Source organism: Aquarana catesbeiana, linkage group LG01, assembly GCF_042186555.1.
Source record: "Aquarana catesbeiana isolate 2022-GZ linkage group LG01, ASM4218655v1, whole genome shotgun sequence".
Taxonomy (NCBI): domain Eukaryota; kingdom Metazoa; phylum Chordata; class Amphibia; order Anura; family Ranidae; genus Aquarana; species Aquarana catesbeiana.
In genome coordinates this window covers 31,963,210-31,982,943 of record NC_133324.1, presented here as the reverse complement: position 1 = coordinate 31,982,943, position 19,734 = coordinate 31,963,210, and positions in this window count along the sequence as shown.

The window sequence follows — 19,734 nt, the reverse complement described above, 5'->3', positions numbered from 1 at the left end:
ATCAGAGCCTTCCAAACGCTGGGCATCTTCCTGGAGCATGTACCCAACACTGTGGTCAAACAGTTCGAGGGACTCCTCAGGAGGACATGGTGGGGCTAGGGAAGGAGTCACTGATGACATTGAGCCGAGGGAAGAGGCCGCTGCTTTGCCAGACAAAGTACCCTGGGCATGGGTGAGAGAGGATGAGGAGGATGAGGATGGCTTGGTCATCCACTCAACCAAGTCTTCCGCATGTTGCGGCTCAACACGGCCAGCTGCCGAAAAAAAGGCCAAGCGTGTCCCATGGCCACGTGCTGATGAGGATGCACCGTCTCCACGACCAGCACTAGACACAGAGCCTGCTTGCCCTCTCTTATTGGCTTGTGACTGTCTGCCTCTCCTTCTTGGCCTTCCAGACATACTAATGGCCTGTAGCTGCACTAAGCTGGGATATATATATATATATATATATATATATATACTGATACTGCAGCTAGCAAAATCAACTGCCTGCCTGTAGTATGAGAACACCACCAACCTTCTACAGGTAGCTTTAGCTGAACACTGTGAGGTGGACGCACCCCACTAACTTGTAGGTTTAGCTGAACACTGTGAGCAGGACGCACCCCACTAACTTGTAGGTTTAGCAGAACACTGTGAGCAGGATGCACTGCACTAACTGTAAATAGTCTAGCTGCCTGACTGTGGTACTAATAGGATCAAAAGAACACCAGCAATTTTCTTCAGGTAGCTGTATTTACTGTAACAAGACAAGCCTGCCTCTCAGTAAGAAGATAACAGAAACGGATCTAGCTGAACACTGTGAGCAGGACGCACCCCACTAGCTTGTAGGTTTAGCTGAACACTGTGAGGTGGACGCACCCCACTAGCTTGTAGGTTTAGCAGAACACTGTGAGCAGGACGCACTGCACTAACTGTAAATAGTCTAGCTGCCTGACTGTGGTACTAATAGGATCAAAAGAACACCAGCAATTTTCTTCAGGTAGCTGTATTTACTGTAACAAGACGAGCCTGCCTGTCAGTAAGAAGATAACAGAAACGGATCTAGCTGAACACTGTGAGCGGGACGCACCCCACTAACTTGTAGGTTTAGCAGAACACTGTGAGCAGGATGCTCTGCACTAAATGTAAATAGTCTAGCTGCCTGACTGTGGTACTAATAGGATCAAAAGAACACCAGTAATTTTCTTCAGGTAGCTTTATATACTGTAACAAGACAAGCCTGCCTGTCAGTAAGAAGATAACAGGAACGGATCTAGCTGAACACTGTGAGCAGGACGCACTGCACTAAATGTAAATAGTCTAGCTGCCTGACTGTGGTACTAATAGGATCAAAAGAACACCAGTAATTTTCTTCAAAATACTGTAACAAGACAAGCCTGCCTGTCAGTAAGAAGATAACAGGAACGGATCTAGCTGAACACTGTGAGCAGGACGCACTGCACTAAATGTAAATAGTCTAGCTGCCTGACTGTGGTACTAATAGGATAAAAAGAACACCAGTAATTTTCTTCAAAATACTGTAACAAGACAAGCCTGCCTGTCAGTAAGAAGATAACAGGAACGGATCTAGCTGAACACTGAGCAGGACGCCTTGCACTAAATGTAAATAGTCTAGAAGATAACAGGAACGGATCTAGCTAAACTGAATACAGTGTATATATATATATATATATATATATATATATATATATATATATATGCAACACCTGGGATGCATATATATAGACAATACACTTTAAGTGCAGCTAACTGACTGACTGTCCTGCCTAATCTAGCTAACTCAAATGAAATGACAATGTCTCTCTCTCTCTCTATTTCTCAGCACACCGGAACACACTGCACAGGGCCGCCATGCAGGCGGCCTTATATAGTGTGGGGCGTGTACTAAATCCCCTGAGCCATAATTGGCCAAAGCCTCCTTGGCTTTGGCCAATTACGGCTCTCCTGTTAAGGCGGCGCTGTGATTGGCCAAGCATGCGGGTCATAGTGCATGCTTGGCCAATCATCAGCAAGCAATGCACTGCGATGCCGCAGTGAATTATGGGCCGTGACGCGCCACACGAATTTGGCGCGAACGGCCCATATCGTTCGCAATTCAACGAATGATCGAACAGCCGATGTTCGAGTCGAACATGGGTTCGACTCGAACTTGAAGCTCATCCCTACCTGCCATTCTCCACAGCTGTTATATATAAAGATTCCACCTTTATTACTTACTTGCAGGTGTACTGAAGCCTAGGTTTACATTGGAGCGATTTGAGAGATCAAATTGCATGACAAGACACAGCCCATTAGCAGCAATGGCACTGTTTTAATCGATGCAACACCAATTTTGTGGCGCCGCACCAATTTCCTGAAGTAGTTCCTGCACTATATTTTTGCCGATTTCAGGTGCGACTTCAATAGACATTTGTGTATGAAGCCACACGGATGTCTATCAAGTTGCACCTGAAATCACGCTGACCTTGTTACTTTGGAATCATGCTACTTCAAGTTTAGTAGTGCAATTTCAAATTAGAATCAATGTGAACCAGGGCAAAGAGATTTGTTTTTTGGTGCACAAATACATATTGAAATAAAATATAAGAGATATTGCACTTTCCCAAAACCACCACCAACAAAAACTAAAGAGAAAGAAAAGTAGAAGAAGAAGAAAAAAAAAATACATTAATTTACTAACTTCAAAAAAATTTGGACAGGATATATGGTGCTACATTTAGCAATGGGATTTTAAGGGCCCTGATCATAGGAGCTTACAATCTAAAATTTGACAAAACCTTAGAGTGGACACAGCTTTAATTTCAGTGTATAATGGGCAACACATTGCATTTTTATCTGCAAGATTATAGAAACATGCTCAACAGTCATTCTAACAAAGCATTCCCACATAATATTAAAAAAGACTTATTCAAAACACCCACCACCAGCCCACAATCCACACATACATACATTGGTGACCATGTTCTGCTGGAAGCTGCATTTCGGTGTACATGATTAAACGAGATAAAAAAAAAAAAAAAAGAGTAGAAGGTCAGCTGATGCTTCCAAACGATGTTTGCATGATCAGACAGGAACAATACACACACAACATTGACAGCATGGCCACAGAAACCCACTTTTGATTGAAAAAATGCACAAGGAGGGGGCAGGAGGCGGAGTCTAGTGGAGCAGACATGCATTGTTAGAGCTCCACACCGCTGAGGAGAGAAGAGAAGGACAAAGCGGAGCCTGCAGGCTCAAAAGGTATCCATTTGAACCTTTTTGCCCCAGGGAACAAACTGTGAAAGTTTGGGCAGGAAATATGGTACTGGGAGGAAACCGTGGCAGAAATAAAAATCACCTCACAAAGAGCTCACAGGCACTCACTGCAGCTGAAGCAGCTCCAGTCACCTCACAATATACAGCATCAGGGCGCTCTCACAGACAGAAAATGTCACAGCAAGACTCTCCATTTGAGTCAGATACAGAACAAATCCTCTCACAAACTTTTCCACAAGCCTCCTCAGTATCCCCAGTAATATTATTACAATTTGAAAAGATGCTTCATAAGGCTTTAAAACAAACCTCAGACCATATAACAAAAAGCCTAACCAAAGAAATAAGAGAGCTGGGAAACCGCACCGCAGCCTTAGAAATAAAAATGGATGAAATTGAAATTACAACCCAAGAAAATATAACAGAATTGGAACAATTAAAAAAAGAGAATTTAATACTTCAAACTAAGCTCGAAGATTACGAAAATAGAGCCAGACGTTCAAACTTGCGCATAAGGGGAATACCTGAAACTGTGACAGACCTGCAATCTACTATTACTGCTCTATTACAAGAACTAAAGCCAGATATCCCTATTGAACGTTTAGAACTGGACAGAGTACACAGAGCCCTCACAGCCAAAAAGAAAGATGGACCCCCACGTGATATAATCACACAATTTCATTATTACAGAACGAAAGAACAAATACTAATTGCTGCAAGAGAAAAAAAGAACTTAATTTTCAAGGACACAATTATCAAATTTTTGCTGACCTATCCCAGCTTACTATTACTAAAAGACGATCCATGAAACCCCAACTAATGGAACTGCAACGCCACAACATTATGTATCAATGGGGCTTCCCCCTTTCAGTCAGATTTAACTACCAAGGTACAATTTACAGAAGCAGATCAGCAGATGAACTACAACAAACCCTTTTAAAATTAAATCTGACAGAACCCACAAGCAGCAACACTCCCACACGCAGAAGAATGGCGTCATCTTCACCTTCAGGCAGCACCCAGAAAATTTCAGAACAAAATGGGAATCATCATTCTCACAAAAGAGGCCGTTATGCCACATCATCCATGGACCAAGAAGATTCAATGGACTGACATCCTAATTCCTGATATCTCTTCATTTATTATACTAAGAGATGGTTCTCTATAAAAAACCTGTATTTATAACTGAATGTAACTGCATTCTGATAGTCACACACTGTGTGGGATCATGTTACATTCCAGTTATATTTCTTATTACTTCTGATTCATATAGCCTTAGAATATATAAGTGAAATAAGGAAATTCTTGTTCAGTTATATATTATCAGGTAATAACAATAGATTTATTACTTTTTAGGACAAATATGTTCAATAATCCAGAAGTAATGGAAGCTTTTTCTTTCTTTTCTTAAAACAAATATATTATTACCTAACTAGTTCCTAGAATTATGTTTTTGTTTATTCTAATCTGAAGCAATACAACCTCAATTTTATGAGTTAACATATCTAAACAGTTACATATGAATAAAATATGTAATTGTTTACTCTAAAAGGGTTAAAATCCCAAAATAATTCAAACTATCTTCATCAATACCAAAGTTATTAACAGTACCTTTCTAACTGAATTATTTAGCCTAGGGCAAGACTAACCATATACAACCACCCTGGAATAAATAATTTCAACAAAAACTATATTCTGCACTCCAATTAATGAAACATCATTTTGATGTCTTTTGACATAGCACTTCTCTCCTGTAAGCGGAAGATCCGTGTACCCCCATTAGCCCTCCTCATTCTCCCAACCATATTATGTGGGAGTGTGACGAAGGCACTTATTCCCCTGAGAGAGATATTTATTCTCTTTCACGGGTAATATGTGATTACTTGCAAAAAATAATTTATACAATGTATCATCTAATCTCATATGTTTTTTGTTTACTCTTTACTCCAGAATTCACTGGTTTCTTTTCTATCTATTCATCTCTTCAGTCCACACAGGTTGATCTGCGCAGTCAGCTCTGCATAACAAAAAGTAAGTCAAAACTATTTGATCTATTGCCATGGCACCACTGAATATACTTTCCCTGAATGTTCAGGGAATAAATGTCCCTCAAAAAAGGACCAAAGCCTTCCGTACTTTCCATAACAAGAAGGCTCACATAGTATGCCTCCAAGAAACACACTTCACCAAAGATTCTACTCCAAAATATATTTCTCCTTTTTATCAACAAATTTACACGGCTTCTGCCTGTACCAAGCAAAGGGGAACTCTAATTGCATTTCACCGATCCACACCATTCACCTTATCATCAGAAATTAAAGACCCAGAAGGTAGATACCTGATACTCATGGGTTATATAATGGATACAGCAATCACGGTGATTTCCTACTACGCTCCTAACAAACAACCTACACCATTCCTCTCACATATATTACAAGTGATTAATACACACAAAATAGGAACAGTGATAATGTGTGGGGATTCGAACCAGGTCCTCCTCCCATTTCTAGATAAATCACCTTTTACACCATCCAAAATAACCTCTAGATTACCTTTTTCTCAACTTCTTTCCAAATACAATCTGGTAGATTCACGGAGAGAAAGTAACCCAATGAAAAAGAAATTCACTTATTTCTCGCACCCTCATCAAACCTTCACCAGAATATATCATATTTTTCTAACAATAGGAATGATACCAGAAATTATTGCATCAGATATAATTCCGATTCCGTGGTCTGACCATAATGCAGTATACACTACTATAGCCTCAGCCATACCAAAAGCGCATGACCCAACGTGGTACTTACCGGACATAATGCTCAAACACCCACTACATCAGATGGCCATTGAACAAGCTTTAAAGGAATAAATATCAATTAATAATACAACAGACATCTCCCCAATAACACTGTGGGAAGCTCATAAGCCTGTCTTGCGTGGTACAATACAAAGACAAATGGCACTATTTAAACGGGAACGCAAAAATCTAGCAAAAAAACTAGAACTCAATTTTAATGCAGCCTACATATCATTTCAAGATAATCCATCTCAGAGTACAAAATCTCATCTGGAAAAATCTAGATTGGAATACGATCTATTTCTCACTGAGTCAGTTGATAAATCCCTCAAACTCTCCAAACACAATTTCTGCATGAATACAAACAAACCAGGTACATATTTGGCTCGGGCATTAGATTCAACTAACAAATCTTTCAAACCAATACGTTTGAAATTATCAAAAAATGTTTACACTTGTAATCCAGTTAAAATAGTCCATAAATTTCACTCACATCTCGCAACTTTATACAAGACAAACAATGAATTTAATCCTACAGAGGCTGAATCCTTCTTCTCAAAAATAACCTTACCTGAGTTATCTCAGAATCAAAAAAGCAGTTTGGATGAGCCTATAACTATAGATGAAGTTGCTAACGCCATAAAAGACCTAAAACTTAACAAAAGACCAGGCCCAGACGGCTACTCGGCTTTATACTATAAAACATTCTCAGAAATACGCTCTCCCATTCTCACTGAAACTTTTAACAAACTTCTAGATGGACATTCTTTTCGGCAAGAAACACTAATGGCAATTGTTTGTATGATCCCAAAACCCCTTTCTGATGATACTTCCTGTGTGAATTATCGGCCTATCTCTCTGTTAAACCTCGATATTAAATTATTAGCAAAAATAATAGCAAAACGCCTCAATAGCATTATAGGAAAATTAATACATAGAGATCAAGTAGGCTTCATGCCAAATAGACAGGCAGGCGATAATATACGCAGAGCAGTGTTATTGGCACATATTGCTAAAAAACTGAAAATCCCTTTATGTTTTTTATCTCTCGATATTAAGAGGGCATTTGACACAGTATCCTGGCAATATATGCAATATTCATTACAAAAATGGGGTTTTGGACCCCACTTTTTAACATGGATCAAAGCATTATATAATAAACCCAAAGCCTATATAAAATATGCTGGATACAAATCTGAAGCCTTTAATATCGAAAGAGGTACCCGACAGGGTTGCCCATTATCTCCCTTATTATTTGCCCTTATACTCGAACCCATGGCCCAATACATCAGAACAAACCAAACTATAACTGGCATTGAAGTAGGAGGTATCACACACAAATTATGTATATTTGCAGACGATATATTACTTTTTCTATCATCACCACAGGTCTCTGGTCCTAACTTAATACCAGCTCTTGATGGATTTGCAGCCCTATCCGGCCTTATGATTAATCCTAAGAAATGCCTAGTGCTTAATATTTCACTCACAAACATGGAATTGATCCCGGCTAGGGCTGCACTCCCATTCACATGGGCAGAAAAATCAATCCCATATCTTGGAATTCATTTAACAGCATCTCATTCTGACTTATTCTCAACCAATTATCCTCCTGTATTAAGACAGATCACAAATCTAATAAAACAATGGTCGCAACTTCCTTTATCCTGGATAGGGAAGATTAATGCAATCAAAATGAATATTCTACCCAAATTGCTTTATCTATTCAGAGTCCTCCCTATTCCAATTCCTTCCTATTTTTTGAGAATAGTACAAAAAAGAGCAACTTTGTTTATATGGGGCTCTTCTAAACCACGTATACCTATACACACACTACATCTTCCCAAAAATAAAGGAGGCCTGGGATACCCTAATTTTACTAACTACTACAGAGCAGCACATTTGGCCAGTCTGTCCAAATACCATGCAAAACAGGAAATCCCATTATGGGTATTTATAGAGGCTTCAGAAAATGACCCTCTATTAATATCAAATTTATTATGGCTTGATCCTAAAGACCGCTTTAAAATTCATAATCCCATAACTAACCACTTCTTATCTCTCTGGGATAAACTAAAAACCAAATATCAGTTACAATCTCCACACAATCCTCTCCTTTCTTTTATCAGAAATCCGGCCTTTTATCCGGCATGGATCTACCCAAATTCTTTTAAAGCTTGGACAACATCAGGCATTCAGACACTAAATGACTTCATAGCATCTAAATCATTCCTTTCATTCCCATCGCTTAGCGAAAAATATGATCTACCAAACTCTGAGATATTTAGATATCTCCAAATCAAAAATTTCTATACACCATTCCTAAAGGGGGATACACCATTATCCCAATTATCCATTTTTGAATCAATCTGTACAAAAGATCCATTTGCTAAAGGTACAATTTCATCACTTTATAATCAATTATATGGAGTACCAAATCTTAATAGACCCTCTTACGTTCAGAGGTGGGAGGAGGACCTGGGACGAACTTTAGAAGACACGGACTGGTCTAACATATGGCTCACATCTAAGTCATCTTCACCCAACATCTTAGCACTGGAGACAAATTATAAAGTCCTAACTCGCTGGTACCTTGTACCCGCTAGAGTGGCAAAATATTCACCTAATACCTCAGCTCTTTGTTTTCGAGGATGCCCAGAAATAGGCACATATTTACACATATGGTGGACGTGCCCAGTAATCCAAACCTTCTGGAAGGAAGTCTTCGTGATTGCATCTAAAATATTTAAAAAAATAATACAACCAGATCCATATTTAACTTTACTTAATCTAAAACCGGAATGGTTAACACTCTCTCAATTCAAACTTATGATCCAACTAATAACGGCTGCAAAACAAACAGTGGCCAAGGCATGGAAATCTCCTAAATTGGTACTAGCAGAAACAATTCACAGAATGAATAATACAATGTCCCATGCTAAGATGGTAGCCATCGATCAAAATCAAATTCCAAAATTTGAAAAACTTTGGCATCCTTGGATAAAACAACAGTTCCTGTCAAACTTCAATGACTCTGTCCTGTTGCCATGGTAACAGATTAAAAGACTTACAGAGACACCCATTCTAAGGCTTCAAAGAGAACTAAAAAGAATAATAAACTGACGAGCGGGACAACCTTGTGGACCATACCTCTACCTTTCAACCCTTTTTCTTCTTTCTCTTTCCTTTTCTCCACCTTACGATTAAACATTATCAGAATTTATTTGACCTATATACACTCTACTTGTAAACAATATGTATAGTAGGTATAAATCATTTAAATACCTACAAAAGTAACTAAGGAAATGTTATATATCTTTAATTTAGGTTTACGTGAACCCAATGTTTAATATTTGAAATTTCATGATATTTACCTATATAAACCCTACTGTAAAACTTTACTTTATAGATCCTTGTAAACTTACTTTATGTATCTTTATAACATTGTATACTCAATAAACTTCTTTTGACAAGGAAAAAATGCACAAGAATTTCATCAACTCTCCCAATATCATTCCTTCTCCTTCTCAGGCCAAACGAACCCTCCTACTGCAGGCCTTTATATAAGAGAGGTTGTATTGTTAGCACACTGACACACCCAATAGAAGTACATGCCCACCAGTATCTTTCAATCTGTCTCTTCATGTATGTCTAAAGTGATTGCACCTGATGAGCAGGAACACATAATAGTAGTCGCAACTGTGTTAGCCTAGGCTATGTGCATCAAATCTCCAACTACAGGACAAAGATCAAAGTCCATTTGCATCCACATAAACAAAGCAACAGTTTACTAAGCATATGTACCCGTGCAGTGTAAACCCTAAAATGTTAAATGTCCACATCCTTGAGCATGATTAGTGCTAATAAACATTAACATCAGTCCCTGGCTACAATGAGCTTCCAATATAAAGTCCAAAATTAACTTTCTTACGTTAGAGAATTGAACTAACATCCCAGGTGCTGCTAGACAGAACTGCTACCCACTCAACCACCAGGCAGCCTCACACATGTTCTCTGCATCTCTGTGGTGTGAACCAGCCAGAAGTCCATAGCCATGCTCAGCGTCACAAGCAATATACAATATATTGGCCTAAAGCTGGCCATACGCCTATAGATTATTTGCAGATTTTCTATGGTTAGATGGAAAACAGATTTCTCCATGTTCGCTAAACTGTGTGGATGGAGGAATCTTCCACTTTTTCCATCTAACCATAGAAAATCTGCAGATAATCTATAGGTGTATGGCCAGCTTAAGTATTGGGACACCTGCCTTTAAATGCACATGAACTGTAATGGCATCCCAGTATTAGTATCGGGTTCAAAACTCATTTGGCCCACCCTTTGCTGCTATAACAGCTTCAACTCTTCTTGTCCACAAGGTTTAGGAGTGTGTTTATGGGAATGTTTGACCATTCTTCCAAGTGCATTTGTGAGGTCAGGCACTGATGTTGGACGAGAAGGCCTGACCTACAGTCTCCTCTCTAATTCATCCCCAAGGTGTTCTGTTGTGTTGAGGTCAGAACTCTGTGCAGGCCAGCCAAAATCACTCATCCATGTCTTTATGGACCTTGCTTTGTGCACTGGTCCAAATCATTTGGTGGAGTTGGGATTATGATGTGGGGTTGTTTTTCAGGGGTTGGGCTTGGCCTCTTAGTTCCAGTTAAGGGAACTCTTAAGACTTCAGCATAACAAGACATTTTGGACAATTTCATGCTCCCAACTTTGTGGGAATAGTTTGGGGATGGCCCCTTCCTGTTCCAACATGACTGCACACCAGTGCACAAAGCAAGGTCCATAAAGACATGGATGAACAAGTTTGGGGTGGAGAAACTTGGCTGACCTGCACAGAGTCCTGGCCTCAACCCGACAGAACACCCTTTGGCTGAATTAGAGTAGAGACTGCAAGCCAGGCCTTCTCATCCAACATCAGTGCCTGGCCTCACAAATGCACTTCTGGAAGGATGATCAAACATTCCCATAGACACACTAAACCTTGTGGACAGCCTTCCCAGAAACTGTTCTAGTTGCAAAGAGTGGGACAATTCAAATTTTAACCCTAAGGACTAAGACTGGGCTGCCATTAAAGTTCATGTGTGTGTAAAGGCAGTCCCAATACTTTTGGCTAAATAGTATATCTGGAAAAGACTTACAGTAGTGGTGGAACCCTCCTACACATAAATACTACATTTAGACATAGTTATAGGACCTGGGAGATGAGAAAACTGAAGCAACATGGTTGGGATTTGAACCCAGATGCTCAAGAATACTAAGCAGAAGTTCTAACCTCTAAACCATGGAGCTGCTACGTGTGAGACTCTTCTACACATAACTACTGCATTTCTATGGACATACAAGTGATGGAATTACATTACACAAGAGTTATTCTTCTTGATTTATTCTGTCATATTTGGTGTTTTTTTGTGGGTGAGAGTAGAATAGTGATATTACCCTCAAATTTTGGGGAATTACATTTTGATTTCTGATGTTGGTACACATATCACATTTTTTGGGCTCAAATTATGAATATTTGGAAATAATAAAAAGCACAAAAAATTGTGATTCATTTTAAATTTGAATCAACAATGGTATTGTTTGTGGATTATAAAGACACCTGTGTGAGTTTGGGGTAAAGATTGTTGTGAGATGGAGAGTAACAAGTGAAAGTGACAGAGAAAAATATATTTTACCAAAACATCAAAACATTCCACATTCTAGTATTCTTAAAATCAAAATATTTTAAGTAGAAGCAACAATGTTGCAAAGGAAAATTTATTTCACAGAAAGATACATTTCATCTCAACATTAAAAGTTTTTTTTTTTTTGTGAAAGTTAGAATTGTTCTATTAGGATCAATGACTGAAACTTCATTTGGACTAAAATAGAGCAGATTTTAACTTCCAAAAAATTCTCTCTAATTAGCTCTCATTTTGGTATTTACTATAGCTCCGGGTAAAAAAGACACTTGAGTTAAAATGAGAGTTATTTTCAGGTCTGAGCATGCTCAGTTGTGCTGGCACCTAGTTGTCCAAAACTGGGAATTTTTCACTTTTTAGACTTTTTAAGATATTTCAGTGTAGAAATCACTTTTTCACACAGTTTTAAAGCAGATTATCTTTAAATAATATACCGCATATTTCAGTACCATTTAGGCAATTATATCATGCTCTAAACATTATTTCCATGTGCAATTCTCCAGGTTTTAGCAGAGTAAGGGTTTGGGAGCTATTTGGTTTCAGGGAACTATAGCAAATTCGATTTTGGGAGTATTTTCTCACCAGCGCTATAATGAATACCGTTTTAGCGCGAATTAGCGCTAGTAGCTCTAAATTTCCGCAAATTAGCGCTAATTCACACTAAATTCCCGTGAATTAGTGCTAATTTGTGACAATTTGCGCAAGTTAGCGCCGTGGCGCTATAGTAAATGACCCCCAGTGTGTCAACATGTGCTATCTGCCATCACGGGAGATCAATGGACGTGTTTTGGGGGTGCAACCCCTTCCTCAATAATAAAGTAGCTGAGAGGAAGGGGTTGCTCCCCCAAAACACGTCCCTTGATCCCCCGTGATGGCAGCTAGCACATGTTGACATTCGGCTATTTGTGTGCATCTTCAAAATTTGGCTTTTCCGGGGGGTGACTTCACCCCATCTGAACGCAATATCAAACACAGTTTCAAAATACTCATGTCTGACATTGCCTTCAAGTTCTACCAAATGTGAACTTTGTAAGTTCAAGATTTGTGTCTTTCTTCTTGATTTTAAACATGCCTGTTTTATCTTAAATGGACATTTCTACTTTTTCTAATGTGACCCCAAAAATTGTTATACAACAAACATGTTGGTTTGTTTTAAAAACCTTTTCTAAATGCACATGTGATTGTGCAGGTATTAAAAAGATTATTAATCAAGAATGTGTGGATTATTGTCTCAACGCTACAACACTTTTGTGGTGCTCTAATTGCTGCTTTCTGTGACAATGGGTGTTATTTCCTAAGGGCAAATCCACTTTGAACTACAAGTGCAGTTTCAACTGTTCAAAAGTGTATTTGCCTTTAGTAAATAACACCCAACAGTGCTTTGTAAGGTTACACAATCACGCCATTTTCAGGATTCACCACATTTCTGTCAGGGTCAGCTAAAACAAACACCAGCAGTAAATGTCACCAAAGATTTGCTCTTATTTTGTTTTTTTTTTTATTTGAAAAAGGTTTTACACATTGTCTGGCATATTGATAGCCCCCCTAAAGAATACAAGGTATCTTAGCCGGACATCACGGGGACTCGGGGGGGCAAGACAGGATGGCCACTTTCAAGCTCCGTCAGGGTTGGTTCATTTTGAATTCCAGCCTCAGGCCCAACTGAGCCAGCATAGTTGGCAGAATGTTAAGAAGTGTCATAAGACAAAGATATAAATACACACTGTACACATTTGAGCACATTTGGAAATTCTGCTATTACCTATCAAGATAATAATAGTATACAAAAACTTTAAACAGTACCATTTGAAAGTATTCAGGCAGGCCCTTGCACTACATGCTTTGGGGAATTCATCCATAAATCTGACCACAAAAGAGATGGGTATAGTGTGTATGGGTTTGGCAAAGTCAGCAGATAGATGATTCAGGATAGATAGAGAATTGTTATCAGCTGACTTAGCAGTTGGGGGGAGAGAGGGTTCCAACTGATTTGGGGAACCCCAAAAAAGCCTCTGGCACTCTGCATGAATTTAAAGCACAAATCCCATTTCAAAACATTTTAGGGGGTGTTTAGGGTAAAGCACTACAATGGAGCTGACAAAATACATTGTTAAGGGACGACATGAGGTGAATATAGGGTCAGGAGAGCATGCTGGGGAGGTAAGTGAAGGCAAATATGTATGAAGTACAAAAAAATAATTACATAAAAATCCAGCATGAATGAGGACAAAGAGGACATTCACAACATATTACAATCATGGTAATTAGGGAATGAGGAGAGAAATACAAAATATTAGCAAACATTATATACAATAAAATGTGATATTAAAGGATAAAAATCTTACCTTAATATACTCCTTCCACAGGACCTGTAGGTTGGCAGAACAGGTCTCTGGGATAATGATCCCCAGAGCCTGGGGGGAGATGCCTGTTGAGAACTTAAAGTCCTGCAGGCTTCTCCCCACCGCCAAGTACCACAGGGTGGCGACCAGCCTCTGCTCCGGAGTGATGGCTTGCCTCATGCAGGTATCCTGCCTGCAGATATAGGGGGTCAGCAAAGCCAACAAACGGTGAAATACGGGATCCGTCATCTGGAGAAAGTTCCTGAAATCATCAGGCTTATTCTCATGGATCTCATGGAGCAAAGGCATATGACAGAACTGGTCACGCTGAAGCAACCAATTCTTGGTCCATGAACTCCTCCCCACCCTGTTTATGGACTGGGCTTATGTCAAGGTCAGGACCCCAACACCAAGCCCCCGCACAGCACGAACTCTATAAGGAGTACGTATACGCAACATGGCTAGAAAACGGTCGGCTGCTCAGAACGCAGTAACAAAACGCACTGAAGAACAGCAAGACCTGTGAAGCGCGACCAGAAAAACAGTAACAAACGAACAAGAACACAATGACAAAGTCACGTGTAGCTTGCTTGCACGCACTGAAGAGCATATACAAACCCACAAGCACAAACTGAACAGCAGAAAACGATCTGAAAACCACGAGTCTGAAAAAGCGCAAATCGTCTCTCACCAAACTTTTACTAACACGAGATTAAGAAAAGGTTCTGAACTGGCCTTTTCTAGTCTCGTCGTACGTGGTGTACGTCACCGCGTGGTTGTCGATCGGAAATTCCGACAACTTTGTGCAATCGTGTGTACCCAAAACAAGTTTGAGCCAACATCCATCGGAAAAAATCCTAGGATTTTGTTGTCGGAATGTCCGATCAATGCCTGACCATGTGTACGGGGCATTAGAGGACCCCACAGGCACTATAGTTAAAGGATTTTTTTCATTTTTATTGTTTCACTTTAAGCATCATTAAAATCACTGCTCTTTTAAAAGCAATCTTTTTTTAAAGTTTTTATTTGCATTGATACTTGTCCCCCAGAACAGTACCCGGGCCCCTATACCCTTTTTAATGGCCAATAACTTGCATATAAGCCTTCAAAATTATTGTTCCTGTTCGGGCCCAATAGACTTCAATGGGGTTTGTTGTCCGGGTCCAAACTTTTGCTATGTTCAAGAGTTCGGGCGCGAGCCGAACCAAGGGGTGTTCGGCCCATCTCTATATACAAATATCTAAATGGTGATTCTAGCATTGGGAGGAAATTATTTAGTTGCAGGTCACTTAGAAAGACAAGCGGCCACTCAATGAGGTTGGGGAAAAAAAAAAAAACAGTGCTGAATGAATGAATGAATAACTTGTATAGCGCTACATATGCAAACTAAATCGCTAAGGATTTGTGAGTGTTGATATTTTCAAAAAAACTTTCAAATGGGTATCCTAGCAATCACAATATATAGGAATTTGGGAATATGGGAAATGGTAGTGACTTAAAGTGATAGTAAAGCCAGATTATTATTTTTTTTATAACAAACATGTTATACTTACCTGCTCTGTGCAGTGGTTTTGCACTAAGCAGCCCTGATCCTCCTCTTCTTGGATCTCTTGTCGGAGCTACCAGCCCCTTCCTTCTGCCGAGTTCCCCCATAGCAAGCAGCTAGCTTTGGGGACACACAAACAAGCTCACTCCCAAGATGCTGCTCTGTGTTTACATTCACACACAGATGCAGCTCAACCCCGTCCCATTCTCTCCTCATTGGCCCACTGGCTGTGATTGACAGTAATCATAGAATGCATGAAGGTAAACGTCCTTGCACCTTTACAACCATTTTAATCACATACACACTCACTAACACAGGTTAAACTGGATGGACTGATGTCTGAAATAAACCTTACACACGATGTAACTCTATCGATTGAACAGACCAAAAGGTAGCAATTAAGAGATGTTCATTTTCAAGCTTTTCATACAATTTAAATTGAAACTCATTATTTTTTTGCCTATAGCAAATTTCTTGTGCATTCCTTTTTTTTGTTTCAATTTATCAAGTCTTATGACACCAACAGCTTTTTGTTTTAATTTTAACACCTGCCAATGGGTAGTCAATATGTAGTAGTTCAACTACATAATCACACACATAGGTTGGACTTGATGGACTTGTGTCTTTTTTCAACCTCACCTACTATGTAACTATATAACTGTTTGATATCTATCTATCTATCTATCTATCTATCTATCTATCTATCTATCTATCTATCTATCTATCTAAATTCATAATACTAAAAATACCACCCTAATCGTTCTCTTCATTCCTGTCAATACCTCCTGTTCTCTAGCTCCCTCATCACCTCCTCCTATGCTCACCTATAGGACTTTTCCAGAGCCATTCCAATCCTATGGAACGCCTTACCCCAATCTGTCCGATTATCTCCTACTCTATTAGTTTTTAGACGATTCCTGAAAACCCTCCTCTTCAGAGAAGCCTATCCTAACCACACCTAACAACCAAAATTTCATTTTTTCCATTTGATCATCCCCCACAGCTATTACCTTTTGTTCCATTTGACCCTCTCTTCTAGACTGTAAGCTATAATGAGCAGGGCCCTCTGATCCCTCCTGTATTGAATTGTATTGTAACTGTACTGTCTGCCCCCATGTTGTAAAGCGCTGCGTAAACTGTTGGCGCTATATAAATCCTGTATAATAATAATAATTGTTATCTATCTATCGATCTATCGATCTATCGATCTATCTATCTCCATAGCTTAAACACCTCATTACTGGACACTTACAACATCTTGCAATTTTCAACTTTTAGCGCTGTCACATTTTGTTACACTTACTCAGTTATGCAACCATGTACCCTATAGAGCTCTCCTTTGGTGGTATTTTGGTGGTATTTAATCACCACTGGTTTTTTTTGTCATTTGCAATATAAAAAAACAAAAATTTTGAAAAGAAACCCACGTATTTCTTAGTTTCTATTATAAAATTTAGCAAATAAGAATTTTTTCATCATACATTTTGACCATCATTTATAAAGCTACCTTTCTTTGGTAAAATGTATATTATGTGGTCTGTGGGAAAGTAATAGAGTCTACAAACTATGGTACTTATCACTGAAAATTGATGAAACCTGATGTACTGACTGCCTATCTCATTTCTTGAGGCCCTAACATACCAGGATAATACAAATACCCCCCAACTTACCCCTTTTTTGGAAAGAAGACAGTCCAAAGTTTTTTAGTAAGAGGCATGGTACGTTTTTTTCAAGCTATATTTTTTTTCACGATTCTTTGGAAAATTAAGATTTTCTTTTTAAATGTCAAATTAACAAGATATTTCTCACACACTGCAAAGGGCATGCTTGCGATTACACTTCAAAACACATTCTGCTACTCCTTATGAGTATGGCAATACCACATGTGTAAGACTTTTTCACAGCCTGGCCACACAGAGAGACCCAACATCCAAGGAGTACCTTCAGGCGTTTTAGGGGCATAAATTACACATCTAATTTCCTGACTACCTATCACATATCTGGAGGCCTGAGAGCACCAAGACAATGGAATTACCCTCAAAATGACCCCATTTTGGAAAGCAAACATCCCAATGTATATTCTATGAGGCATAATGAGCCTTTTGAACATGTCATTTTTTGCCAAACGTTTTTGGAAAATGTGGAAAGAAAATGAAAAATCATGGACATACTAAGAATTACCCCTGAAACACATTCTTCTACTTCTCTTGAGTATGGCAATACCACATGTGCTAGACTTTTTAACAGCCTGGCCACACAGAGACCCAAAATCCAAGGAGTACCTTCAGGCGTTTTAGGGGCATGTGAACACTGACTGTATCTAATACAATCCACCCCCGCCAACAAATAAAGACATTTTAATTTAATTAAATAAAGGTGCAGCTGCTTTTTCAACCCAAAAGGTGTAATGCTAGTGTTAAAGTGGATGTAAACCCAAATTTTTTTTTATATATCTTACTGTAGAGTATAAGATTTCCTATCATTTGAGCCCAGTCTTGCCACACAGAGTTAATCCATCTCTGAGCAATCCTCTTTTATTGTTCAGTGAGAAAAATCTTGAAAACTGAGAACTGTCAAATACCCCCCCTTGCTGTGAGTGACAGCCTAAGACACATGCATTTTCTTTTTTTTTATGCATTATTTTTTAATTCCCTCCCCCACTCCTTTCTTCAGCAGCTCTGCAAGAATTGGCTGTTCCACACCTCAGCATGATTTGGCATGCTGAAGTCATGTGGTTACTTTCCTGTCTTTTCACTGGATGTTAGAGATCATAGCAGAAGTTCAGCAGAAGTTCAGGGTTAGAAATACATAGGAGAAGGTGCATATTGACAAGGAGTGTAGAGGTGGGTGGGGAGTCTACTGACATCACGACTCCACCCACTGAGCTCCAGACAACAGACCCACCCACAGAATATGCAGTTTTTCGGGTCTAATAACAGACAGAGGGGAGACATTTGACAGGTAAAGATACGTGCAGGAGGCATGTATATCCTTATAGATAACCCCTATGGCAGTAGTTTAGAAAGGATGACACTAGGTTTACATTCACTTAAGTGAGCTCCTTGTGGACAAACAGCACTTGCTAAGTGTAATCCAAACAAATATTAGAGGTAAATATATTCTATACAATAAAGTGACAAGTGCAAATGATTAAATCCAGTGCATTTCATGTGTTATAAAAAACAGACAAGGCAAATGCAGACAATGTCCACAATCAGGGGATATAGTTCAGTAGGAAAAAAGTTCTTCCAGGTATATGAGTTGCCCCATCCATATGGCCCCCACCAGGTGGTATCAGCGTAGACCACAATAAAAGACCCACAGTATATAGGTAAATTTCCTACTCACTGGACATTGTTGACCCTCTCTGCTATATAATAGGAGGAGTCAAATAAGCTTAATGGTCTCCGTGACCAGGAAAGGGGAGAAAAAACAGATGACCCATCCTCACGATCTCTCCTCATGATCACGACCTGTTCCGGTGGTAAAAACTCCTTAAAATGTAAACAGGAAGGGGCGTGGCCTGACGCTACATGGAGCTCCGGCCATTGATCCTGCAATGCACAGCATCCTGTGCTCCACAGATGAACTTTATAAATCTCACTTATCTTATTGATTACCCCAGACTCTGGTCATCATGTCCCCATCAAAACGCAGAAATCCGCTGCAGAGAAACTGGCACAATACCGCCGACAAAGCGGCGAGGAACTGGAGGAAGATGGCGGCGCGACACAGTCCGGAGAGGAACGGCCGGCGGGAGATACAGACAAGCTCTTGAAAGTGATTACATTCTGCTGCACATCTCTCACGGCTCAAATAGAGGAAGTAAAGGTAGATATCTCCTTGATATGGCAGGATCTACACAAACTGCGCGATCGAGTTAAAGCAACAGAGACTCGTATCAGCGATGTGGAAGATATTATCCCGCCATTACAAGCTGACTCAGGCCACATGCAACAACAAATCCAGCAGCTTTTCTCAAACCCAGATGAGATGGAGAATAGGCTTAGAAAATGCAATCTGCGGCTGATTGGCCTACCGGAGGGGGCTGAAGGTAGGGACCCCACCAATTCTTTGGAGCAGCTACTGGTTACAACC